Here is a 22,560-nt window from a genome sequence, read left to right as displayed (position 1 = left end):
GAGCTCAAAGGTAGCGCTATTAGCCTGTAGCTTCAAAGATTGTTAGGTCCAGTTCCAAACTGTGCCTTAGAAAATGTTGATACTGAAGGGTGCTTTATTGTCAGAGGTGCTGTACATTGAATAAGATACTGATGAGTTCATATCTCCTGCTACAATTCTTAAGAGTTTATTTATTTATGTAGCACCATTCACAACCTCAGTACACCCAAACTGCTTTACAGCCAATGGAAAGTACTTTTAAAGTGGTGTAAATAGGAAATATAGAAATTTATGTACACCAAGGTTATACAAACTGCAATGACACTGTGACCAGATAATTGTTTTAAAATGTCAGTTGAGGGATAAATATTGGTCAGGTTAAAGAAGATCTTCAGCAGGTCTGGCAGCATCTGTGGAGAGAGAAACAGCGTTAACATTTCAAGTCCAAAGTGACTGTTCTTTGGAACTGAAGAGAGAGATGGAAAAGTGATGTATTTTTACCATGTAGAAAAGTGGTGGGAAGAAGCAAGTGGAACAGAAGAGAATGTCAGAGAAAGGCTAAAAGGTCAGAGGTGTTTAGAGGTCACACGTGTCCCGAAACAAAAGGAGTAGTGACAGTTGTAGAGAGGGAGATGGATCCAGGGAAGGTGCTTAACAGCAGATTATAGGTGAGCTCTGTCAATAGCAAAACCAGGAGAGCCAGACACTGGGGTGTGAGGTGGTGAGGTAGGAACAACCAAATGGTAATCTTCTCACACCCTGCTTCCTGTCAGGTTTCTCCCAGTTTCTCATCTGCTGTAACTGGCATCATGTTCCTACCTTCCAAAATAATGCCTCCAAGATATCTTCCTGTTTCCTCAACAAAGGATTCCTACCCCCTACCTCTTATTTTATGGTAAGCAAGACATTCAAACACATCACATCCATTTCCCATATTTCTGATCTCACCTTTCCCACACCCTCCAAGAACCACAAAAGGAGTCCCCTTATCTTCATTTTACACCCATCAGCGTCAACATTCAGTGGATCATCCTCCTTCTATTTCACCACCTTCAGCATAATGCCACCTCTAACCTATTTTCTCCTCCCTGTTAGAATTCTGTTGGTGTCACTCCCTGCCTCGACACCCTAGTCCACTCCTTTATAACCCCCAGTACCTCATTCTCCTCCCATTATACCTTTCTATGCAATCACAGGAAGTGCAACATTTGGCCTTTCACCTCCTCGCTGTCCAAGGTATCCTTCCAGATTAAACAATGGTTTACTTATACGCCTTTCAGTCTAATCTGCTGTAATTGTTGCCCAAAACGAGGTCTCTTCTAGATTGAAAGACCAAATGAAAGCCAATCCGCTGCTCTGTCCATAAGAATGACCCAACTTTTGATTGCGTGCCATTTCAATATACAGTACCATCTTGATCCCACGCTAACAATTCCGTCTTACATCTGCTGCAATGGTACACAAATCCCAATGTAAGCTGGAGGAATAGCAGCACATTATCTGTTTAGGCACTTTGTAGCCTTCTGGACTCAACATTGAGCTCAACCATTTCAATCCATGGACTCTGTCCTCCATTGTTTCCTCTCATCTTTTCACATAACCCTCACACCCCTCAATGTCTGATTTTCTTGATTTTGCTATCAGCAGACCTATACTCTGCAATTAATACTTATTCTGGACCTATCTCTTTTCATTACAGCCGCTGCCACTTCCTTTGTCTTTTGTTCTGTGACATCTGTAATCTTTGATACCTCTTAACCTTTCCTTGGCTTCTCTTCTGTTCCACTTGATCCTCCCCACCTTTCTCTATATCAATTTTCTACCTCTGTCTTCAGTTCCAAAGAAGATTGACACTGGACTTGAAGTTGTATCTTTGTTTGCCTTCCCTTAGATGCTAGGTAAAATGCTGCCAGACCTGCTGAACTTCTCTAGCACTTTCTATTATTGTTTCCACAGTGCGCACTATTTTACTTTATGATGAAGATATTCCCTGTGAGTTTTCAACCTTTGGACATGGGATCTGCTTTATCTATCAAGCAGAATGTGATTTTGATTAGATTCCCTACAATGTGGAAACAGGCCCTTCTGCCTAACAAGTCCATACTGACCCTCCGAAGAGTGACCCACCCAGACCTATTTCCCTCTGAATAATGCACCCAACACTATGGCAATTTAGCATGGCTAATTCACCTGACCTGCACATCTTTGGATTGTGGGAGGAAACCGGAGCACCCGGAGGAAATCCATGCAGACACGGGGAGAATGTGCAAACTCCACACAGACAGTCGTCTGAGGCTGGAATCAAACCTGGGTCCCTGGTGCTGTGAGGCAGCAGTGCTAACCATTGAGTCACCCATGCCACCGTGCTCATCCTATGAGCTTGGATTTTGTGCTCAGGTTTATAACATGATATGAGAACCCATAGAAGTTTGACTTAGCAACAAGTGTCACCCACTGAACCACAGATCACATATGGTGCATGACATATGGGAATGCATGGATGGAAGAACTCCGAAAAGTTTAAATGTACTTTTTACTAGGGAAGGGCTTTCTGCTTGTCAGCATGGCATGCTGTGAAGTACAGTTCCGGTTCCCGAAATTCTTTCACTTAAGCTATTCACATAATGTAACTTGGGCTCTTTGATGTCTTTTGGTTACATTCCAAGAAATAAGTATCTCTGCAGACTGCCTCTGGAGATCTTTCCTTAATTGTTTAGTGCCTAATGCTGGAAACAGGCTGTTACCATCAATCAAGCCAATTAAATAGTAAAGAAACCAAGCACAGAGCACTTTTACTACCTACTTTTCCAGCTCCAAATAATCTTGCAGCATATGATCTGAATGACCTCTTCCCTGTATATTATAGATTTGTGATAGTGAAATTTATTGTTGACTGTCAGTTTTGATTAATTAATAAGGTGTTGAATCTATTTTCCCTTGTACTCAGGAAAAGATGAGACACTGAGAAGGATAATTTAAGATCTTTGGAGTTTTCTGCTTTGCCTCAATGAATCATACGACCCAGGTTGATGCACAGTCGAACCTCAAACTCATGTCAAGAACTTTCACCATATCTGGATGCCCAATACTACCTGAGGAACTGTTCAAGTTTCTAATTATGACATGTCATTTTGAAACAGATACAGTGAATTGAGTTTTGTAATCTGGCTAACGCCACAGTTTTTTTTTTATCTTGCTTTGTTATATTTCTTTATGTAAAGCCAGTAATCATTCTCTTGCCTAATTCATATTAAGAAAATGGTGCTGAGCTGTGTTCTTGACCATGATTGGGCAGGGGTGATATTGGTAAGTATATCAAGAATTCAGTTTGATTCTATTTTTTCATAAAAGTCATTTGTTGCTGTCAGTCAGACTTCTGCACATTTGGTGCTTACCTACAAATTTAGTGAGTCCTTATTTTCTTGTATAAGGCAGTTAGTACTGAAAAAGATTAACTGACACAACAAGTTAAGCTCCACTCATCAGATTATATTCGTGGGTGGAGGTAATCAATTCCCCACTTGTTCACCAGTGTGCGTATGATGCTTCAGTGATTACCTTCAGTGTACATAATGTGCAGCTAATGTAGTAATTTGAACTTACTCTTAAGTTGAGCCTGATGTCTCATGACAGAACATTATTTGTCACAGATGTCATGTAGTTAGCTGTTAAGGAATAAGTCGATCTACTGTTCATCAAGATTGAGGCTACCTTCTACTTAAAATGTTGTATGGGCATCCTTCCTACATTGTGTCTGTAGCTTGAATATCATCAGCAACTAGGATTGGTGGCAGCAGATCTATATAAGACAGGTGATGGGATCTAGACAACTTGTATATTCTTGATCATAATATTTCTAGTATTTATCTCAATTCTGAAAGCTGACCAGGATTTTTCAATCCCAGAAATAAGGTGGCCTTGAGTGAGAGTCTCAGTGACAAGTGGTCTAAAGTAGAGGTAAAGTTGAGCATAAGGAGATAAAACGGAATCCTTCTAATTCTGGAAAAATGACTGCTGCATTTCCTGCTATTGATCTCAACTGTCTGTATCTGTCTGAGACTGAACCAGACTACTTATGAATATAGTGTTATATTTGACTCAGATATAAGCTTCTGACTAAATGACCACATCATCACTAAGAGCATATACTTCTACCTCTGTAATATGCCCATCTTAGCATTATAAATGCAAAGAACTACAGATGTTCAAATCTGAAACAAAAACAAAGTGTTGATGAAATTCAACAGGTCTGGCAGCATCTGTAGCGAGAAACAGAGTTAATCTTTTGAGTTCAGTAACCCTTCATCAGAACCTTTCTTCTTTGCTGACTCTGTCTTCTTGTTCACCATTGTCACTTTCATTTTCCCTCCTCGTGTTTGACAAGATATTTGCCAAAACTTGCTTCTGCAACAGAATCTCATTCCTCAGTGACTGCCTCCAGCTCAGATTCAGCCCAAGTGAATTTCAGCTGACGTTTAATCCTTCTTGTTTTGAATCCACCCAGGGTCATAAGTATCTTCATGATGTACAGTGCTCCTCAGACAGCTGTTCTCACTGCATCCTGAGATCTACATTCAGCATCATGTGCAACCACATGCACAACCTCAACCTTGTACTTCCTTTGTACCACCTAATGATATCTCAAAGCAGTCGTGCCCAGCCCCGTTCCACTTCATTCTTCAGCTCATTTTAATGCTTTAACAACAAACTGTTTGTCTTCCTTACAGGTATTAAGGAATGGAAGCTACAACAACTCAGAGATACCCACACCCCTTTGAATTCATCCTCCCCTCCCCTTCCTTCTGAATCCATCCTTTCCCCTAACACGGTCTACTGTTGCGTATTTGCCATAAATTCTGACCTTCTAATCTTGACTCAGCAAAGGATTCAATTTTGTCCTTTTATGTCAAACTTTACCTCAACTGCAGATCATCTATCACTGAAACTCTCTACTTTTGTGATTGATAAATTCTGGTCAGCCTCCTTTGTTGGAAACCTGTAAACTTGAGATAATCCAAAGTTTTTTCGCCTGAGTACTTACTCACATTAAGTCTCATTCATCCATCAGCCTTGGGCTCTACAATCCCCTGGAACATCAGTGCTCCTCTAATTCAGACCTCTTTGAACATCCTTGATTTTTATTACCTAAACATTTTCAGCAATGCTTTCACCTACTTGGCTGCTAACTTTTGAAATTCCCTCTCTAAGTGTCTCTGGCCTTGTAGCTCTGTTTATCCTTAATACATTGCTGCCTCCAGAGTGTGACTTTGAATAATGATTTTCTAAGTTAAAGGTAAGAGTACTATCATGAGCCAGTCTAAAAAAAATTGTAAAGATCTTTTTTTTTTACTTGTGTGCTGTTCAAAATTGTGAACTGAAATGAGAAAGATCTGTTTTAAAACTATGACTTTTGAAAGGATGGCTGCATGTTTTGAAAAGCAAGTGACCTGGCACCTGTGGCACATATCACAAATAGTTCTTTGAACAAGCATGTTTGTAGATAAACAGGAACTCAGGGGTTGTTTATAGATAAAGCTGTACATATAGCAACAAGATATTGATTGGTTTAGGAACTGATGACCAGTTGTCAATAACGAATACCCTTTCCTTGCCAACAGCCATGTAATTGGTTATCAAGTTCCTGAATAGCTTGTGGCTGGGAACAGGATAAAAGGAAGTATTTTGATTTCCTCCAACACAGGAGCTGTCACTCTATTCTCTGCAGTCAAAACTATTTTAAACCTGCAGACAAGCAACTAATCTTTCTTTCAATAGTTGCCGTAAGTTTTGACTTTTAATTGATAAATCAGAAACATTTATAAGTGAAACAGCCACCCTGCATCTCTTGCGAACCAGAAGCAGTTGGAACAAAATAAAATCAGGAGAAAACGTACAGATCAGCAAGAATTATTCAATAGTACTTGGGGAAATAAAGACTATTGAACTGTCTTTTCAGTGTATCCCCTCCAGTCAGGTTTTTATTTCCTGTCTGCATATCCATCTGTCTATCTACGTGTGTAAAGGGAAGTTTACAAGCTGAGTGGACCCAAAGCCCTACCTAACCTCATGGAGACCCAGAATCATACCAAGAGTATGACTCTCCTGTAGTGAGCAAGGCTATGACCAATGCCCATGACCCCATCAATTGTACCCACTTACCATCCAGAACAGCTGACTATCCATGCTGACTCCCGGCCCAACCAGAAGCAGCCACTTATCCAGGAAATGCTCTGGCCTGTAGGCAAGACTGAAACAACATGGTTTCAAGTTGCCCTTCCCAGCATACTTCTGGCAACTATCCAAACCATTGAAAATAGGCTGGACGAACATAAAGTTAGATTCACGTACCAAATGGAATTGAGAGGCTGCTGTGTGTTCCGGTTTACAGAGACATGGCTCAGTCCTGCTACACCTGACTGTGCCTTACAACAAGATGGCTTCTCAATTCACAAGATGGACCGCACAACGTCCTTGGGCCAAGGCAAAGGGTAGAGGGGCCTGCCTCCTAAGCAATACCTCTTGCTATTCAGACTTCACAACCCTGGTAAGTTATTGTTTTCCCTTCCTGGAATATCTAACGATAAAGTACCATCCCTACTTCCTGCAACCAAGGCTTGCTTTTGCAATCCTGATAGAAGTTTACATCCCACCCCATGTGGAAGTGAACAGCACGCATGATGAAATTTGCACTGCCACAAAAAGCCTTGAGATGGCCCAAGGCCTTGTTCATCATAGCTGGTGACTTCAACCAGGCCTTTCTGAAGAATATGCCTCCAAAATATCATTAACACATCGCCTGTCCCACCAAAGACTCAACACCCTTGACCATCGATATACACAACCATTGAAGATGCCCACCTCTCGACTCCCTTCCCACAATTTGGTAAGTCAGACCGTAAGACTGTGCTCCTTCTTTTGGCATACAAGCAGAAAGTGAATCATGAGGATCCAGTACAGGAAGTCGTACTTTGCTGGTCTGAGGGAACAGATGACTTCTTGGAGTCGGTGGACTCATCTATATTCAAGAATTCGACAGCCAAGCTAAATGAGTATGCCATTATCATCACAGACTTCATTAAGTAGTTGCACGCCAAAGATGTTAATCCAAGTGTACTGCAAACAAAAACCATAGATGAACTGGAAGATTCACTCTCTACTGGAGTTCAGGTCTGAGGCATTCAAGTCAGGTGACCCTGACTTATACAGGGAATGTAAGTACTTCACTCAATCTAGCCTACTGTATTTGCTGTTCACAGTGTGGTCTGCTCTACACTGTGGAGATGAAACACACACAGTGCACCATTTTGCAGACTTCACATTCTGTCCACAAAAATGTTCCTGAGCTTCCAGTTACCTATCACAACACACTACCATGTTCCTTGGCCAACATCTCTGTCTCAGGCATGCTGCAATGTTCTAAAGAGGCCCAGCACAAGCTAGAAGAACAGTGCCTCATTTTCTGTTTGGAGACTCTGAAGCCTTCAGGACTGAAAACTGAGATCAATAGTTTTAGGACCTGAGCTCCCTAGTCTATGTCCTTTACCTAGCCCCACACCTCAGACCCTGTCATGACATGGGCTGCTTTCAGCATAGCCAACCCATTTTCATCTTACTCACGGTCCCCATTATCAGTGTTTCTTTCCCTCTGATATGCCATTCTTTTGTCTCCCTAACTCTCTCTCTGGGCTCCGTCTTCACCTATGTGCTCATCCTTCCTCACAGCCAGCGTTGTGTCCAATTTCACAGTCAAACCTTTAGAAAAATGTCAAGATCTTGGAAATGAGGCAGAGAAGTGTGCAGGAGTGGGGAGAGTTTCAATGATAGTGAAAGATGAAAGAAGCTGGCATTATGCTCCAGAGAGCAGAGGGAGTTAAGGGGCAATTCAACAAGGTTCGAAACCTTGTACAATTTTGCTAGAATAAATAAGGAGAAATCATTTCCTCTGTCAAGACTGAATGTAATCGGAGAACACACAAAAGAACCACAGGGGAGATTAGCAGAACTATTACCTTTAAAGCAGTGCATCATAACGATCTGAAACAAACTGTTGAAAGGATAGTGAAAGCAGATTCAATAATAACTTACAAAAATAAGTTGGATGAATACCTGAAGGGTAAACATTTACAGCAGTATAAAGAAGCAGAAGAAGATGAGTGAGACAAATTGGATAACTCTTTCAAAAAGGTGTGATGGACACAATGGCCTCCTTCCCTAAAATCAAGAAGTTCTTTATAGCAGGGCTACAGTCAGAATCAAAGGGAAAGGCTCCTACAACACAGGAACAGTGAGGCGTTGACTTCTGTTTCTGCATTACCAATGTAGAGCACCACACATCACTGAGTCACGTAACAGTAAGCTGGATGAGCCCTGGTAATACAGAAGAGGAATTTGTTCCTCTTGAGTTGGTCTGGATTGCTTTTGTGTGGAAGGTTCTAATTCCATTGAGGAGTGGAAAAATTCATGGTATTTCAACCAAGTGTAAAAATCTCTGATACTAATCCCACTCTTCTCACCACAGGAATTCTAAGTTGTAATTTTACTCTAACTCTTACAGTGAGAGGTATCAGTGATTCAAATAACCACCATCTTGGCCTCAGCTCTTGTATTTACTCTCCTGGGCACAGAAGCTATTTCTTCCACAAGCTAAACTCAGAGCAACAGCAATCTGTATCTTGAAAACCTATGGCCAAGAAATGGAACAACATTCCATTTACAGGTGCCTTATGCCCCCAATTCAATGGGTGTACCTCATAATATACACACCTATTTACCTACATTTATATTTTAAAAATTCCTTCATCGAATATGGGCATCACTGGCTGAAAATGTGTTGCTGGTCAAAGCACAGCAGGCCAGGCAGCATCTCAGGAATAGGGAATTCGACGTTTCGAGCATAAGCCCTTCATCAGGAATGGCTGAGACAGTATTTATTGCCCCTCCCTAGTTGCACTGGAAAAGGTGGTGGTGAGCTATCTTCTTGAATCACTGAAGTCTATTTGGTGTAGGTAGATCCACAATGCCATTAGAGACAGGGTTTCTATATCTATATATATATCAATGATCCAATATTATGGTGTACATATCATTGGTGTACATACCAATGATACGTACACCAAATTACCTATATCGTTACATACCTGAAGAGCCAATATAATGGATATAGTGCCAAACTGGGTGAGCGACAGAGCTGTTCCTACAATCACAGATTCAGTATCAAGAAAAGTGGGAAAAGTGGCGGAAAGAGAATTGTTAATTGGAGGAGCTGGCACAGCAATTTCGGAAGAGAGGGCACCAGTGATTGGAAGAGTAGCTTCAAAACACAGGCCATAGGGAATCTGAGGAGCTGGAGCAACAAGTTGGGGGAATGAAACATGTGGTTGGAAATGCTGCTTTGTTTCTGCACCACATGCTGCTCATCCAATCACAACCAGTCCTGGATCCCAACCACTGACAGCTAATGTTTTGTAAAAGAAAAACCTGACAGCACCTCAAATACATAGGCTGGTCTCCTGGCTCATTGACACATTTTACAAAATAATTGACAGTTCAGGTCAAGTTCTGCCAACCTTGATGACTGTCTAGTTTGCCTCGTCACTGTATAGCCATGATTCTACCTGGGATCTCTCAACCTGTGTGTGTTCTTACCTTGGTCTTTAACATATCATCGATATGATAGCATATCTGTGTCTTGTATGGAGATATAAATGTAAAGAAGTGGCTAATGTTCTGAATTGCAGGGATTGAGTTTTTACTCATCTCTTCTACAGTCCGGTGTGTACGTGTCTCTCTTGTTTTTTATTATTCTTTCAAGGAATGTGGACATTTGCCAACTAATTCCTATTAACCTTTGAGAAGATGGTGGTAGGCCGCTTTCTTCAACTGCTGCACCCACTATGGTGCAGGGACACCCAAGAGCTGTTAGGGAAGGAGTTCAGAACATTGACCCAATGACAATAAGGGAGCAGTGATACAATTCCAAGTCAGGATGATGTGTGACTTGGAGAGGAATTGTTGGAAATAGTGTTTCCCATGCATCTACAGCCTTTATCCTTCTGAGTACCAGAGGATGTGAGTTTAGAAGGTGCTATCGGAGCAAGTTGGTAAGTTTGGTAAATTGCTACAGTGCATCTTGAGATGGTTCAATGCATCTACAGTGCAGGTTGTAGATGGTACACACTGCTGTCAGTTTGCATCATTAGTGGATGATAAGAATGATTAAGTTGATTGGTAGGGTGCCAATCAACTGCTTTGTCCAGGGTGGTAATGAGCATCTTGAATGCTGTTGAAGCTGCATTAATCCAAGCAAATGGAAATCATATCAACACACTTCTGACTTGTGCTTTGTTGATGGTAGAGAGACTGAAGAGTCAGAAAGTGAATTACCTGCCTCAGAATTCCCAGCCTCTGACCTACTCTTTTATTTGGATGATTCAATTCAGTTTCTGGTCAATAGTATCTCTTAAGATGTTTACTGTGGGAAATTCCAAAGCCTTTAAAAGAGAAGGGGAGATGGTTCGATTCTCTCTTGCTGAAGATGGTCATTGCCTAGCACTTGTGTGGTGTGAATCCTGCTTGTTACCTATCAACGCAAGCCCAAATGTTCACAGGTCTTGCTGCATATATGTCACAATGCGACAAAATATTAACTCTAAATTTTCAACTTCCATGATCTGATTTTAATACCTGAAATCTTTCATGGACTAAAATACTTTTAAAAGGAAGAAAATTCTGGCATAAAATGGCTGCAGTGGTCACTTGACCATAAATTAATGAAACCTTTGTGAAGCCAACGTGAGATAAGCAAATCCATCTGAATCAAAATTTAAATTTTCAAGAAACATTAGTAACTCAGATCAAGCATTCCCCCTAATTTTCTTCCCCATTTTTGCATGGGCATCCAAGATCTGTGCATGGAAGTGACTTCCTGAAACAGAATTCAGTGATGTGATCGTCATGCTGATACTGATTGCTGTGTGTAGAAGCGTGATACAGCTGTGTGTACATGCAGCCACACAAATTAGATCGATATACTTAATTTTAATGTGTGATAAATTCACATATTGGGCGGTGAAAGGTTTTCTGGGGTTGCAAGAAAACAATGAAGGCAGACTTGCGAATATGCAGAAGAACCATATTTCAGCAGGTGCTTTTGAGTAGCAGAGCAGAAAGAAAGAAAATGTATATATAACAGCAGAACTGGCAGTTTGCTCCATCTCTGTTTCCTCCTCAACCTCATGGTAGCCAACACTGGTGGGAAACCAATCAGAAAACCAACCATTTATCAAGACCTCAAGGATTCTACAATTTTTAATACAACTATGGATACAAAGCACCAATTAGCCTTGCTCTTAGATTCAATTGTTTCAATGCAAGAAGTCTAAGAACTTTGAAGCTGCATAACCTTTATTCTTCTTATGTATTAGACTCCCCATTTTTTAAACATTATAGACATGTTTGTGTGTGTGTTTTAATATTACACGTTTTTTTCGGGTTCATAAGGAATAAAACACCTCTTTCTTATGGAAGAAAACTGTGTAATTGGCTACGATGCTGTGTTTTAATTTAAAAATGGATAAAGGTGTATATACACAAGAAAAACAACTGTTTTTTGCTATTGACCAAAGGGATTGAAAAGAAGGGAACAAATTCATTCCTATTCATATGTTCATGACAATGGATACAGATGGCTTCAGTATCTGAGGGGTCACAACTGGTGCTGAACATTGTGCAATTGTCAGCAAAGATCCCCACTTTTGGCTTTATAGTGAAGGGAAGATCATTGATGAAACATCTGAAGATAGTTGTGCCTGGAACACTTCTCTCAGTTATTCTTGCAGCAACGTCTTAGGACTGAGATAATTGGCCTCCAACAGCCATTACTGCTTTCCTTTTGAAAATGTGTTGCTGGTTAAAGCACAGCAGGTTAGGCAGCATCTCAGGAATAGGGAATTCGATGTTTCGAGCATAAGCCCTTCATCAGGAACCAAGAATGATTCCAACCAATAGAGTGTTTGCCCCAATTCCCAATGATGCCAGTGCTTCTTGATGTCACTCTCAGTTAAACGTTGCAGTGATGTCAAAGGCAGTCACTCTCACCTCACCACATCTCATCTCACTCTCACCTCACTCTCACCTCACCTCACTCTCACCTCACCTCACACTCATCTCACACTCACCTCACCTCACTCTCACATCAATCTCACTTCACCTCACCCCGCCTCACTCTTACCTCACTTCACCTCAATCTCACTTCACCTCACCTCACTCTTATCTCACCTCACTCTCACCTCACTCTCACCTCATCTCACCTCACCTCACTCTCACTTCACCTCACTCTCATCTCATCTCACTCTCACCTCACCCTCACCTCACCTCACTCTCACACTCACCTCACCTCACTCTCACCCCACCTCACTGCACTCTCACGTCACCTCACCTCACTCTCACCTCACTCTCACCTCACCTCACTCTCACCTCACTCTCACTTCATTCTCACCTCTCGTCACTCTCACCTCATTCTCACCTCACCTCACTCTCACTTCACCTCACTCTCACCTCACCTCACTTGCACCTCACCTCACTCTCACCTCACTCTCAACTCACCTCACCCCTCACTGTCACCTCACCTCATTCTCACCTCACCGCACCTCACTTTACCTCACTCTCACTCTCACCCCACCTCACTGCACTCTCACCTCACCCCACCTCACCTCACTCTCACCTCACTCTCACCTCACTCTCACCTCACCTCACCTTACTCTCACCTCACTCTCACTTCATTCTCACCTCTCGTCATTCTCATTTCACTCTCACCTCACCTCACTCTCACTTCACCTCACTCTCACCTCACCTCACTCTCATCTCACCTCACTCTCACCTCACCTCACTCTCACTTCACCTCACTCTCACCTCACTCTCACCTCACCTCACATTCACCTCAATCTCACCTCAACTCACTCTCACTTCACCTCACCTCACTCTCACCTCACTCTCACCTCACTCCCACTTCACCTTATTCTCACCTCACTCTCACCTCACCTCACCTCACTCTCACCTCACTCTCAGCTCACTTTCACCTCACCTCACTCTCACCTCTCCTCACCTCACTCTTGCCTCACTCTCCCCTCACTCTCACCTCACCTCACTCTCACCTCACCTCACCTTACTATCACCTCACCTCACACTCACATCTCCTCACTCTCACCTCACTCTCACCTCACCTCACTCTCACCTCACCTCACTCTCACCTCACTTCACCTCACTCTCACCTCACCTCACTCTCACCTCATTCCCACTTCACCTTATTCTCACCTCACTCTCACCTTACCTCACTCTCGCCTCACCTCACTCTCACCTCACCTCACCTCACTCTCACCTCATCTCAGCTCACCTCACTCTCACCTCTCCTCACTTCACTCTCACTTCACTCTCACCTCACTCTCACCTCACCTCACCTCACTCTCAGCTCTGGGGTTTAGCTCTTTTTCCATGTTTGGACTAAAGTTGTAGTGGGATCAGGAACTAATTGATTCTATCTTGAAGATATGAAAGGTACCAATTAAAGACAGTCCCTGATAGTAACATTTTTAAATGTAAAGGATATATTTTTCTGTATTTATGCCAAAATGCTTTTGGAATTACACCCTTTGACTCAGAAAATAATGTGATTTAATAAAGCTTTCCTTTGCTAATACTTGCATGACATTTTGCTTAGCTCCTGCCACAAATGTAAGAGATGAAAACTGTTCAAAACTAAGTAAGGACGTTCTTTTGTCCTATGTGACAAGGCAGGGACAGCAGATACAAACTTACTGAACACATTGCATATCTTTATAAAGAGAGCATTTCTTATGGTTCATGGCAAATTACTAACACAAGGCAAAAAGAGCTAAATAATCATTGCTGGAAAATAAATTGATGACTTTCTTGGGGATTCAGATAAGTGAAGATCTGTGATTAATTTTAATTTTATTCTACATTGTGATTATTTTTTAGACCATCAAATTTGTTCGTAGTAAGCTAGTTTTGCAACATAACCCAAATTACTATTCTAATATATGAAATTTTTGTAACCCATAGCTTGAAACTCAATCTTATGTTTCTTCTGTTTTCCAAAAGATGAAAGCCAAAGGATGTCTTTGTTGGTCTTTATAGTTTATTCATTAAGTAGTATAAATAATCCCTCAATGTTTATAAATGACTTTGTACAAGACCCTCCATTGTTCTTATGAAATGTAGATTTTTGATTATTTTCTGATTGTTTGTTCAGATGTGTTGGCTCCCCTTCCAACAATGTCTCAATTTTAAAATTCTCATCTTTCCAATCCATCCCTCCATGGCCTCACCACCTCCCTATTCTGTCCCCTCTTCCAATCTTTTAATTTTGCAAGATCTTTGCATTCCTTTTGTGTATTCCCTGTTTGTTTTGCTCCGCAACTGGCTGTCATGCACTCCCAAGTTTTTCCTTCCTTCACGGAATATGACCATCATGGCCCATCCCTAGTTGCTCTTGAGAAAGTGATGGTGATTTTTTTTCATGAGGGGCATGGATAGAGTAAATAGACGAGGCCTTTTCCCAGGGGTGGGGGAGTCCGGAACTAGACAGCATAGTTTTAAGCTGAGAGGGTGATAGAGATTTGAAAGGGATGTTCGGGGCAACCTTTTCATGCAAAGGGTGGTGTGTGTGTGTGTGTGTAAGTGTAAGAAGTGGTGGAGATCGGTACAATTACAACATTTAAAAGGCATCTGATGGATATATGAATATGAAGGCTTTAGAGGGATATGGGTCAAGTGCTGGCAAATGGGACTAGATTAAGTTAGGATGTCTGGTCGTCATGGACAGATTGGACTAAAGGGTCTGTTTCCATGCTCTACATGACTGTATGTGGGATGTGGGTGTCACTAGCTGAGCCAGTATTTATTGCCTAACTCTAATTGCCCTTGAATAGGTGGTGAAGAGCTGCCTTCTTGAACCAGTGCGGTCCATATGCTGTAGGTTGACCCACAATGCCCTTAGAAAGGGAATTCCAGGATTTTGACCCAGCAACAGTGAAGGCACACCGATAAATTTCCAAGTCAGGATAGTGAGTGGCTTGAAAGAGAAATTGCCAGTGGTGGTGTTCCTGAGTATCTGCTGCCCTTGTGTTTCTAGTGGGAAGTAGTGGTGGGTTTGGAAGGCGCTGTTTGAGGACCTTTGGTGAATGTCTGCAGTGCCTCCTTTAGAAAGTTCACACTGCATCTACTGAGAGTCGGTGGTGGAGGGAGTGATGTTTGTGGATGTGATGCCAATGAAGCTGGCTGCTTTGTCTTGGATGGTGTCAAGCTTCTTGAATGTTGTTGGTGAGCTGCCTTCCAAATTATTTCAGCCCCATAATGCTGCTAGGGAGGGAATTTGATATCCATCTGCAAAGCTTTCATCCTAACTATCACTTTCCCCTCCTCTAAGATATTCCATTAGACCTATAAGGTTTGGTCACCTGCCCTATTATCTCATTAAGTGTTAGATTTTCACAGATAAATTGCACGAAGTGACTTAGATAATTTATTACATTAAAAGTGCTATGTGAATGCAATTGAACATTATCGTTACATTGGATTCCCTTAATGGAAATGCCCACTGCATTATGTGGATCCTAACCACCCAGAACTGAAACATTCCAGGACCATTCCGTGGTCACTACTGAATTACCAAGACTGGGAAAATTCCTCACCACTGTCGGTCCAATGGAGTTTCTATCTCTAATGTTATGGCTTCTGCTATAATTCCAACAAAGCAATGCCTGCAGAGCACTATAGTGAGGAACGCCCCAGCCTTAGGCTCAGTTACAGTCAAAATTGGCATCAACTTCCCAGAACTCAGCAAGGATTCACTCACTGAACCACTATGTAGTATCTCTGACTGAAATGTGGGCTTGAATGGGTTCACGGGAGAAAACAAATTTGGCAAGTTGAGAGGGGTCTTATGTGCTGCCTCACCTAGTTGACAGACAGCTGTTCTCAGCCTCAGCTCATAAATGAAGAAAGGCTCCTTTGATGAAGTACGTATCATCCGCCGCCATTTCCGCCACCTCCAAACGGACCCCTCCCTCCCCTCCCCTATCAGCGTTCCGCAAGGACCACTCCCTTCGTGACTCCCTTGTCAGATCCACACCCCCCACCAACCCAACCTCCACCCCCGGCACCTTCCCCTGCAACCGCAGGAAATGTAAAACTTGCGCCCACACCTCCTCCCTCACTTCCCTCCAAGGCCCCAAGGGATCCTTCCATATCCGCCACAAGTTCACCTGTACCTCCACACACATCATCTATTGCATCCGCTGCACCCGATGTGGCCTCCTCTATATTGGTGAGACAGGCCGCTTACTTGCGGAACGCTTCAGAGAACACCTCTGGGCCGCCCGAACCAACCAACCCAATCACCCCGTGGCTCAACACTTTAACTCCCCCTCCCACTCCACCGAGGACATGCAGGTCCTTGGACTCCTCCACCGGCAGAACACAACTACACGACGGCTGGAGGAGGAGCGCCTCATCTTCCGCCTGGGAACCCTCCAACCACAAGGTATGAATTCAGATTTCTCCAGCTTCCTCATTTCCCCTCCCCCCACCTTGTCTCAGTCGGTTCCCTCAACTCAGCACCGCCCTCCTAACCTGCAATCCTCTTCCTGACCTCTCCGCCCCCACCCCACTCCGGCCTATCACCCTCACCTTGACCTCCTTCCACCTATCCCACCTCCATCGCCCCTCCCCCTAGTCCCTCCTCCCTACCTTTTATCTTAGCCTGCTTGGCTCTCTCTCTCTTATTCCTGATGAAGGGCTTATGTTCGAAACGTCGAATTCTCTATTCCTGAGATGCTACCTGGCCTGCTGTGCTTTGACCAGCAACACATTTGCAGCTGTGATCTCCAGCATCTGCAGACCTCATTTTTTATTTGATGTCTGAAGGGGAAAAGGTCAAAGTCAGTGATACAAAAATAAGTAAAGACCCCAGTGACCAGCTGAAGAATCTAAATGGAAGGTGTACACCATTTTAATAAAAGGTGGGCCAAAGACAAATAATGATCAGAACAGAAGTTTACATTCCACTATGAAAAACCGTTTCAGCCTCTGAAGACAAGGCAACTTCTGAAGTAGAGTCATGATGTCATAGAGATCTCCTGCATGGAAGAAGACCTCCTGTAAGTGTTTGTGATCAAATTATCCACTTCTTCCATCCTCCCTGCGTCAGGGCCTCTGAACCCAGTGTCTGTTTCAGCTGCTCTTCCACCACATGATTAGATCTGAGATAAGGGGCTTAGTTTTCTTTCTTGATGTTACTGGCGTTGGTCTAGAAATAACTGATAGTCTTTATTAAGAGTAGTTATAGCACAGGGGAGACCATTTGGTCTGTCATATCTCTACTGGCTTTTGGAAAGAGCCATTCACCTATTGTAACTCTCCAGATTTTTCTTCATAGATTATGTATAGTTTTCTCTCCAGAGGATCTGGGGAATGAAATATATGCAATGATTGCTTTTTTAGGAAATTTCCTACAGTGAATACTGCATTACCTCATGATGCTAATTCAAAAGTAGACATAACTGAGTGTTCTTTTGCAGATTCTAGAAACACAAATATTGTAATTGTACCAGCTTCCACCACTTCCTCTGACAGCTCATTCCATACACGCAGAACCCTCTATGTGAAAACGTTGCCCCTTAGCTCCTTTTTAGATCTTTCCCCTCTTACCTTAAGCCTATGCCCTCCTGATGAAGGGCTTATGCTCGAAACGTCGAATTCTCTATTCCTGAGATGCTGCCTAACCTGCTGTGCTTTGACCAGCAACACATTTGCACCTCTAGTTCTGAACCTCCCCACCCCAGGGAAAATACTTTGTCTGTTTACCCTATCCATGCCCATTATGATTTAATAAACCTCTACAAGGTCACCTCTCAGCCTTTGACACTCCATGGAAAATAGTCGCAGCCTATTCAACCTCTCCCTTTAGCTCAAGCCCTTCAACCCTGGCCCTTCCACCATTGGGCACCAGTGTCTCTATCTTTACTCTGTTCAGACCTTTCACAACATTTTGTCATTGGGAACAAATTTTGCAGAATCTTCCATCAACAAGTAGGTTGGTAAAGCCTGTGAACTGCATCTTGACTCTAGAAGAAATTGCTTTGAAAGGCTAAAAGGGTTTCTCAATGAACCTGCAACCTGCAATTTAGTCCAAACCATCTCTATTGATATAAATCTGGTCTGTAATCCATATACGTTAACATGCAATGTCTTAAAAGTCTCAGACTAATAACTTTTGCCTCTCTCGTCCATCTTAAATTGTTTTAGCCCTTCTTTCAAAAGTATGATATTCTACTAACATCGAAGTGTTGTACATGGAAGGAATGTCTGAGTGAGTAGGAATGACCAGGCTTCCATCTCTGCACACAACTCGGCGAGAAATACTGTTCAAACAAATAAACTAGTTTCTTTTCCCTCCATCCAAAGTATGGAAAAACTAGCAGGAAAATCATAGCCACAAGCAACAGTGACTTAATTCAAGCTGCCAATAGTGTGGAGGAGGGGGTAGGAGTAACAGAATTTGAATCCTAAGTTCAGTATTTGGTCTGAGTTGTTAGGGATGCGAAAGTACTGCCTGGAAATGTGGGGGAGGCAGGTTCAACTGAGGCATTCGGGGTCATTGGGTGATTATTTAATGTGTAGGGTTGCAAGAATCAGGCGAGAGATTGACACTAAGTTAAAAAGCTCATAGAACCCAGACAGACACAATGGGCTAAATGGTCTCCTGATGCACCATAACAATTCTGTGATTATGATGCTTTATACTGAACTATGTTTCCCACTTTCTGTTCTGTTCACTCCTCCTACCTCTGAAGTCCAATCTTAATCCTGTTGCTTTACCAGTTTCCCTGCAATATCAAATTAAAGTTAATTAAATCATTTAAATTTATAATATCAGCCTGGATCAGTTGGTTAACCTTCCATTTCTGAGTCCAGAACATCGTAGTTTCAATGCTGTTCCCAGGAATACGTATAAAGTTTTGGCTGAAATTCCAATGCAGAACCTTGTTCTAAACTTGCCAAACAGATGTTAAACTAAAGTCTCTCAGGTAGATTAAAAATTTCCATTTTTTGCACTATTTTGTAGAAGAGCAGGGGAGCTACCCTTAGTACCTTGGCCAATATTTATCCTCCAATCAGTATCACAAAGACAACAGTATCTGGGATGATCACATTACTGTATATGGAACCCCGCTGTGCACACACTGGCTGCTGCATTTCCTACATTATACAAAACTTTGAAAGTACTTAGTTGCCTGTAAAATGCTTTGGAACATTCTGTGATTGTGAAACCATATAACAACAAATATCTCTGTTTTAGTTCTCTTAAATCATTCCTAGGAAACTGGGGAACGAAATATATGCAATGACTGTATTTGTAAGAAATTTGCTGCAGTGGGTACTTATGATCCTAATTCGAAAGTAGACATAACTGAGGTATTCTTTTGACGATTCTAGAAACACAAAAGTAACAAACAATGAGAGTGACTGGTCCCTTTTATTATGTTCCTTTCTGCTCTAAATAATTTGTGGTATAAACTGAAGCAAGTCTGTATATCATATCATGTTATGATACTTCAAATGTTCATCCCAATACTTTTCAAAGCTTGTAAGGTTTCCGTCCTCAACTACTCTCGTAGGCAGTGCTTTCCAGAACCCGACCACCCTTTGGAGTGAAAAAGCTTTTCCTCAAATCTCCTCTAAACCTCCTGCCTTTCACTTTAAAATATGGCCCCTCAGTATTGCCCTTTCCGTTAAGGAAAACAGTTGCTTTCTATTCGTCCTGTCCATGCCGCTTATAACCTTACACACTGCTATTAGCACCCCTTCAACTTTCTCTGCTCCAGATAAATCCACCCTAATTTAAACAGCCTCACTTCGTCACTGAAATGCTCCATCCCTGGCAACATAATTCTTTGAAATTTGCATCATAGGTAGACAGGGTGGTTGAGAAGGCATTTAGCACACTTGTCTTCATTGCTCAGACCATTGAGTACAGGAAGTGGGATATCGTGTTGAGATTATACAGGATGTTGATGAGGCCTCTTCCGGAGTACTGTGTACTGTTCTGGTCACCCTGCTATGGAAGGATTTTATTACATTTGAGAGGGTCCAGAAGAGATTTAACAGGGTGTTGCTAGAAATGGAAGAGTTGAGTTATATGTATAGGCTGAGACATTTTTCACGGGCGTGTAGGGGTTGAGGGGTAACCTTACAGAGGTTTATAAAATCATGAGGGGCATAGATAAGGTAAAGAGCAAGAGTCTTTTCCCTAGGATGGAGCAGTTCAAAACTAGAGGGCACATTTTTAAGGTGAGAGAAGAAAGATTGAAAAAGGACATAAGGGCAACGTTTTTACACAGAAAATGGTTCATGTGTGGAACGAACTGCCAGAAGAAGTTTTGGATGCAGGTACAGTTGCAACGTTTAAAAGACATTTGGATGTGTTCATGAAAGGAAAGGTTTGGAGGGATATGGGCAGGCAAGTGGGAGTAGCTTGGCTTGGTAACAAGCGAATGGTATGGACTGGTTGGACTGAAGAGTCTGTGTCCGTCCTGTTTGATTCTATCTTTTGCACCTCTTCCAGTGCAATCCCATAGGGCAGTGATCAGACCTGTACACACACTGGTCCAGCTGTGGCCTCGCAAAGTTTTGTACAGCTCTAACATAATCTCTGTGCTCTTGTAATCTATGCCATGGCTGATAAAGACAAACGCATGTTGGAGTGAATTATATTTCAACTGAGTCTTGCACACACACATCACAGACATGCACACATTATTTTCTCTTGCATTGTACTGATCACTTTGAATTATGTAATTGTGCTTTTATTTATTTCCTATTCATGATTAGAAGCTGGTTGTGAGAAAGTGCCATGTGTTGGGTTTGTCTTGTGGTACTTCTCATGGATGGTCATCGAAGAAGAAATTGATATCCTGACCGAAGAGCTGGTGCACAGATTATTGCCAGAAGTCTGCAAAGTAAAAAAGGTTCGAGTTGGAGAACTGTTCCCATTTGTTTCTCTGACCATAAAGATTAGGGAAATGAAGTAAAAACCCCAATCAGCCATATGTTTCTTCAAGCATCACTTTGAAGAGAAGCCAGACAGAATACATCTAGTGATGGCTGGGACCAGGAGTGATATAACTGGAAACCAATTAGCTGGGCAAAACCAAGTATTATCTTCTATGGCATAGTTGCAACAAATGAAGAGATATATTAAGAAAAAGACATTGTAGATTATCACTGCTGCAGCTATGTAGTTTGGTCAGTTGCTCTGAAATTGTTTCAGGAGATCCGTTGGTGGATTGACCACCTGAGACGGAACTTGGTTTGTGGGACCTTTATGCAGTGAGTCTGTGAGAATGCTTAGTAGTGTAATAAAGCTGTACTACGTTTGATTTACATTTTTATTGTCACGTGTAACTAAGGACAGGAATACAGAAGTGCAGTGAAAAGTGTGCAAAGTCACCATTCTCCGGCACCAGGCAAAAGACAGGATTAAAAACAGAAACAGAAAGAAAAGAAACCCAGATCACTCCCCCAACATGAGACCTTGCAGCCAGAAAAACAAAGGCACAAAGTCTATCTCACAGTCTGCAAACACTCAGGTGCCCAGGCACCCTGCACGTTGCTGTAGCTGGAATGCCACCACCATAAAGTACCAGGACCAACCATGTCCTGGAGTCACACTGCCGCCACTGAACCGTATCACCATTCTTTGGCACCACCTTTCTTCCACCGACACTGTCACTGCCATAAGTCCACACTGAGCCAATCTCAGAAAGGCAGTCCCCCCTGAAGCTGCTGGGTCCTGAACTGGGCTCAGACTCGATGCTGGATCCACCACGCCGAAGCAGCCAGTGTCTTTCTCTGGCTTATGTTGCTGCCATTGGCACCTCCTGGGACCATCATTTCAGCAAAAGACAATGAAGAAGGAATCACTCCCACCACTATTAGCACTCCCGGAACGGGACCATTGCCGCTGATGAAGGGGAAAAGAAAAGAGCAAACATAAAAGAAAGAGAGAGAAAAAGAAAGGCAGATGGAATGGATGAGCCCTGGGCTTAGGACTCGGGCATGATCTATGCTGTTCTGCTGCCATTAATGGAGCTGTACCCAAGTTGTTTCATGCTGTTGATAACTGGGCCTGAACCCAGAAAAGGCACAATATTCCAAGAACATTAACGTAGGGTTCCTGAGTTATCACTCACTGACATTACAATTACAACACTGCCTTGCCTAATACAAGTGAAATCTCGTGATGCTGAGAGGTCTTATTTGTGAATCTCTTAAGCTGTTGTGTCCTTTAGCAACTCAGTTTCTACTTAACAGTGGAGTAGGTTGAGAGGAGAACAAAGGAGTCAGGTATATGAGGACTGTCTATGAGTTCCCGCTGAGATGAGCATTGTAATCTTAATGCAGTGCATGAAGAGCAGTTGCATTCCAGGTTATTAGAACCCTGGGGCCTTTGTGATACATATATAGATGAATCTGCATAAAAATAGTGAGAATTTTGGGAAC

This window comes from Hemiscyllium ocellatum, chromosome 15 (assembly GCF_020745735.1).
Source record: "Hemiscyllium ocellatum isolate sHemOce1 chromosome 15, sHemOce1.pat.X.cur, whole genome shotgun sequence".
Lineage (NCBI taxonomy): Eukaryota > Metazoa > Chordata > Chondrichthyes > Orectolobiformes > Hemiscylliidae > Hemiscyllium > Hemiscyllium ocellatum.
Note: the sequence above shows the minus strand (reverse complement) of the source record.